The sequence below is a fragment of the Pseudophryne corroboree genome, chromosome 6 (assembly GCF_028390025.1).
Source record: "Pseudophryne corroboree isolate aPseCor3 chromosome 6, aPseCor3.hap2, whole genome shotgun sequence".
NCBI lineage: Eukaryota > Metazoa > Chordata > Amphibia > Anura > Myobatrachidae > Pseudophryne > Pseudophryne corroboree.
Genome location: NC_086449.1, coordinates 426,614,736 through 426,620,735, shown reverse-complemented (window position 1 = coordinate 426,620,735; position 6,000 = coordinate 426,614,736). Strand labels below are relative to the sequence as shown.

General features: G+C 47.4%; 1 long non-coding RNA gene across 3 annotated transcripts in view; it reads left to right on the top strand.

Annotated features, from left to right (window-relative positions):
• The first annotated feature begins 2,589 nt into the window (after nucleotides 1-2,589).
• LOC134935339 (uncharacterized) overlaps nucleotides 2,590-6,000 on the top strand; it is a 64,632-nt gene continuing 61,221 nt past the window's right edge. For all 3 annotated transcript variants that reach the window (XR_010180067.1, XR_010180069.1, XR_010180068.1), the window contains exon 1: nucleotides 2,590-2,743. This is a non-coding gene — a long non-coding RNA (uncharacterized LOC134935339). The remainder of the gene's footprint in view (nucleotides 2,744-6,000) is intronic.

The following is a 6,000-nucleotide window of genomic DNA, read 5'->3' as shown; positions in this document are numbered from 1 at the left end:
CAGGAACTCAGTAATGTCCTGTAGTCTGGAGAAACTTTGTACAGATTAATATGCAATTCATTACGGAGTAGAGACAGGGCCGGTGCTACCACTAGGCAGCTTTAGGCAGCTGCCTATGGGCGCCGGTACTTGAAGGGCGGCGCTGAGTGGAATGCCATGAGGGATGAGACATGTGAGGCATCCACTCCATGCTCACCCGATGTCAGCTTTGGCAGCCGGGGCTGGAGCTGCATGTCCGGGACTTGTCCCTGCCTACCCCTCCTGAACCGTTCACTTACTCTCCCTCGTGGCAATTGTTCCTTTGAGTTGCCTGCTGCAGTGCTGCCAGTGCCGATGTTCCTGGTAGCGGCATCACAGCAGGGAGGTGATTACTGTGGGGCGATCAGGCCTGCAGTTTAGCTGGGAGGAGTTGAGGGCGGACAGATTATTAGATCAGCCATTCACTAGTCCAGTTCACACAGTACGAGAGGGAGGGTGGCAGCATGTTTTGGGGGCGGGCTGTCTTAGTGTAGATGAGTCATATGGATCGTGCCCTGCTTGGACTCACTCGCCGCTGGACCAGTTTGTTCAGCTGCAGCCGGTGACTGCCCTCCAGCAGCGGATGTATGAGCACTCTTCTGTTCAGGCTGACGCTGGGGGGGAGGCAATGCCATTTACAGGGAACTCCTGCCCCTGCCTCTGCCTAGATCATCAACCAGTGCTGCACGATATTATTGATCGCTGCAGAGACAAACCCGGTCTCTGCACTGCTAAGCTCCCGAGGCTGGTCCCTCCCCCAAGATCAGCCACCAATGAGCAGCATTCTATTCTCACAGACCCGCTCCTCCTCCTCAACTTTCTTCCTCCTATCCACGGCCGTGGCATCACCCCCAAAATATCACCATTCCCGAGATGGAACATGAGGATAATCTGATGCGAGTCCTAACAGTGCCGCGGATCCCCTGTTCACTGGCCTCACTTAGGTTCTCTCATACTGTCAGCAGGACAAGGTTGAAGCCCACTCGCTGCAGGCTGACCCCAGAAGTGCAGGTGGGCGAGTAGGCTTCTCTCTTCCCTCACACTGTCCTGCGTTGGCATTGTCACTGCATATCTCCCCCCTCCAAGTGCATTTTAGCACATGAATTGCTGAGGGGAAAGTTGATGCAGAATTGCAACTCCCTCTCCAGCACTGGAGCTGGAGGGAGAAGGAGAAAGGTGGGGAGGGGTGTTGCTGTTATTATAGGAGATTAATGGGGCAGTATGTCAAACTGTGAGGTGAGCAGTGAAGGGGGCATTATTTGTGTATCTCTCTGCCATGTCGCTCTCTTTCCATCCATCATGTCGCTCTCCCCTTATCTCTTTTCCCCATGTCTCGCTCTCTTTCTTTCCCCATGTCTCTCTCTTTCCCCCATGTCCCTCTCTCTCTTTCCCCCATGTCCCCATCACCATGTCTGTCTCTTTCTACCATGTCCACATGTCTCTCTCTTTACCCCATGTCTTGCTCTCTCTCTTTACTTGTGCCTCTCTCTTTCCCCCATGTCCCTCTCTTTCTTAACCCCATGTCTCACTTTCTCTCTCTTTCCCCCATGTCCCCTCTTTCCCTCATGACTCTCTCTCTCTCTCCCCCTCCCCATGTCACTCTTGGCTCTGACACCCACAGTACTTACACCCTGCCATTAGAGCAGAGGGCTTTTCACCTGGACCCTGCAGCTGCTCTTGGCACCTGCCTATTGATTAACTCTGCATGAAGGTGGTGGTGGGGGGGGGGGGGGGGGGGGCAGGGGGGCTTGGCGGTTAACTGATAGAGAAAGGGCGATATTTTTTTAATTGCCCTGAGCGCCATCAACCCCTGTTACACCTCTGCCATCAGTCTCCACCCCGTGCACGAGTGCATCTCCAAGGGCAGCATCCGACGGCTGTCGTCCGGGTATCTATATTTATAGTCAGATCTCTCCCTAATAGTAACCCCTTAACCGAAACTGATAAACCAACCCTAATATCCTATCCTTAATACCCTAACCCCATCCCCCAAACTAACCATAATATCCTAACCCAAATCGCTAAAACAACCCTAATACTTTATCCCTAATATCCTAATCCAATCCAGTAAACTAACCCTAATACTCTCTAGTCCAAAACCCTAAAGGGCAGACTGGATGGGCCATACGGTCTCTATCTGCCGTTAAATTGTATGTGAAGAAAATATTCTTTCACGCAGTGCTAACATTATCACGAAGTGGCTGTGGAACTTATAATATGCAGCTTTTTCACTTTTTCACCTGAGGGGCTGGGTATTGTGGGGAGTGGGGTTCACCGAAGATTTGCCTAGGGTGCTGAGGAACCTTGCACCGGCCCTGAGAGACTGGAATCTGAATACCACAGGAACTCTTCAACAAACAGACGAGCAGAGCAACCACAGATCAGATCTTGCTTGCCAATCCGATCTGCGTTTGTGCTCACCACTTCACAGCCGTGACGCCAGTGCTGCATCACAGGACAGGGCAGCTGAGTGACGGCTCAGCTGTCCAATAGTGTGTGCATAGGAGCAGCCTGCGGCTCAGTCATTGGCTGTGCGCGCAGACTGCAGGGAGTAAAAAGCGTGTGAAGCCAGCGGAGGTTGTGTGGCTTGGAGGAGATCGAGGAACCTGGAGGGGTTACACACACAGTTACACACCTGACAGGGGTCTCACACACACTTAAACACACTGCTGTTGCAGAAGACCAGATCCTGACAGGCTGGAGGATGAAGACACTGATTTGGAAGGTGAGTAATTAAGGTTGTGTAATGGTATGGGGAATGGTACCTTGGAACACATTAGACATCTTAATACCAACTAAGTATCATTTAAATGCTGCAGTCTACCTGAGTATTGTGCATCCCCTTATGGCCACTGTCGACCAATCTCCTATGGATATTCCACCAGTGTTCCTGTACCAGAAACGCTGCTGGAGTCGGCTCATGCTCTTTAGCGGGGCATCTCTCCTCCCATTCTGTTTTTTCAGTGACACCATTCAATTAAATTAATGGACAGCTGCACCTTACAAGTCACACCTTCTTTAATATAGATAAGCATTTTACAAGCATCATACCCAGGATTAGAACCCACGACCTATTGCACTGGAAGCAGACACCTTACTGATGAAGCTATTTGATCCTATATAGGAAGCATGAGAATTCTAACTATATGAAGTTAATTATCTGACAATTACAAGTAACTTCATATAGTTAGAATACTCATGCTTCCTATACAGGAGCAGATAGCACCATCAGTAAGGTGCCTTTTTCCAGTGTAATAGGTTGTGGGTTTTAATCCTAGGTATGACTCTTATAAAATAATGGTCAGAGAAATAATCAGCATCGTGAGTGACTAGGCAGATGTTTGTAGTGTGTGGCTGCACACTACATAGACCTGCCAAGTTGCAATGGTTTTGAACCGACAATTCTATGTAGCAGCTTCATATACAGTAGTTAGAATCTGCAATCTTGCAATGCAGGAACAAATAGCTCTATCAGTAAGGCAACTGGAACAAACTTAAGCAACTATCCTGTACTACATCAAATTATAAAGAACACATATTCCTAAGCTGGTTTTCCTGAACATGGCAATGAGTTTAGGGTACTACAGTGGTTTTCTGAGTCACCATATCTAAATCCAGTAAAGTGGATGTGGTCAAAATCCCAGCAGTCAGGATACCAACAGTCAGATTACCGACAGCAGGATCCCAACGTTCAGAAACCCTGACCGATGTTGGCAGTATGTAGTGGGGTTAGGGTTAGGCAGTGTGGGTGGGGGAGGTTAGAGTGAGGCTACAGGGGGGGTTAGGGGTAGGGTAAAAATATTTATTGAGATCCATCAGGATTCTGACCAGTGGGATCTTGCTGTCGGTATTGCCGGAATTTTATACCCAACCCCAGTAGAGTACCTTTCAGTTTGAGATTTGCAGCAACTGTGTGAAGCCAAATCTGCAGCAACTGATGTTTTGAGACGTAAGAGTGTATATTCTTAAAAATAAATCCTTGCACGTGCACCCTCTCAGCACACAGTTTCTATATTATGCTGGACGTATTTAAGAAGAAACAAGAAAATAACTGCTAAGCACAGATGGCATAGCCACCCACTGAGTAAAGTTATTTGTTTTGATAGATAAAATCTGTGTCCATTCAGTACATAAATACAGATTTTTTTATTTGGATTTTGTGGAATTTACAGACTATAATAAAAGGAAGGATAACCATCAAATCATTCTGAGATCTGATGTGGTTGAAGTAGCAGTATGGAAAAGACTAGTATTTCAAAGCATTGGCATAGTACTTAGGGGGTCATTCCGAGATGATCGTAGCTGTGCTAAATTTAGCACAGCTATGATCATTCACACTGAAATGCGGGGGGACGCCTAGTACAGTGCTATCCCGCTCTGCATGTCCGTGCCTCCCCCCCGCAGAAGTGCAAAAGCATCGCACAGCGGTGATGCCTTTGCACTTCAAGAGTAGCTCCCGACTAGCGCAGCTTTAAGGTGCTGGCCTGGAGCTACTCAACGCCCCCTGGCCTGCAGCGGCTGCGTGTGACGACACACAGCCGCTGCGGCCCGTCCCCCATTCGGTCCAGCCACGCCTGCGATGGCCGGACCGCGCCCACGAAACAGTGGCCAAACTTCGCCGTTCCGCCCTGCCCAGCGACCGCCTCTGCCTGTCAATCAGGCAGAGGCGATCGTAGCGGCCCGACGGCCTTCGGCCGTCTGGCATGCGCCGGCGCATTGCAGCGCTGGCGCATGTGCAATTCTGACCCGATCGCATTGCTGCGATAAACTGCAGCGTGCAATTGGGTCAGAATGACCCCCTTAATGCAGCAGCAGAATTCATGCAATTTTGTGTACTAGAATTAATTCATGAAACCAGCTTGAGATGATGTGTACTTTGTGACATCGCATGTTATACTTCTGCATACTGTACCTCCCAAATTTCCAGTTTACTCTAGCCAAGATAAATGCATTAGGAATTGTTGCTCAGTGGTTAAGGGGCACGGCCTCAAGCACAATGCATAGCTGGAGATTATAGTTGCGTGGTGTGCCATTGAAGGGGCACATAGCAATATAACGTTTGCAAATAACAACGTATACTTTTTTTTTTACGGTTCCCTTTACTAAACATGCATATTAAAATACAGTGGTAGGACATTTATTTAATTTACCTTTCTGAGCTATGGAAGTGCTAGATGTCTCTATACCTGACTAAAGTTCCAGTAAAGTTGCTGCAGTACTGAGTTCTCTCTGAATTACAACAGATAACAGAGATATATACAGACTGTTACACACACATACACAGACACAATTCAATAACTTGGCAACACTACTCATACAAAGTCACTGCACACTACTTGCTGTGGCATCTGCCACCAAGACTTAGTCATGCGCAGTAGGGATTACTGGAGGTAGGTTACCTGAGATCACTGTGTAGAGATGTACAGTATGATCAAAATACCTGCAATTTTAACCATTTCCTGCTGTTTTTCCACTCCCTTTTTGCTGCCAAACATGTAGAGGGAGATTTTATTGACACCCGTCTGTAGCAGAAATATGACCTGCCTCCTACATAGGTGGTTTCCACGGTTGTAGGGTCAGGCACAGGGAAAGCAAATATTAATCCACACAAACAATATTTCATTTTAAGTTTGAGCATCATTCTTTCTGGTTTTAAAAGTATACTGAATCATGAAGTTGTCTTGTGGAAATACAGGTGCAGAATATAATGGTCTAATTGTACAGATGCAAAGTGCAAACAAGTAGAAAAAGAGACCACTGGTAATGGTTGGTTCGTCTACTATCGCAATAATATATTTAAGTACTACAGCTCATTAATTTTAATACACCACCCAAATAGTCAATATGTTGGAAAGCAATGAGCAAAATAAAGTAGGTTGTGATGACTGATGAAAATATATATGTTGGCAAGAAAACATGTTTCTGCTGCGGGGTACACTGGGCTCCACAAGGAATGGGCAATGGGTGTAGAGTAGGATCTTG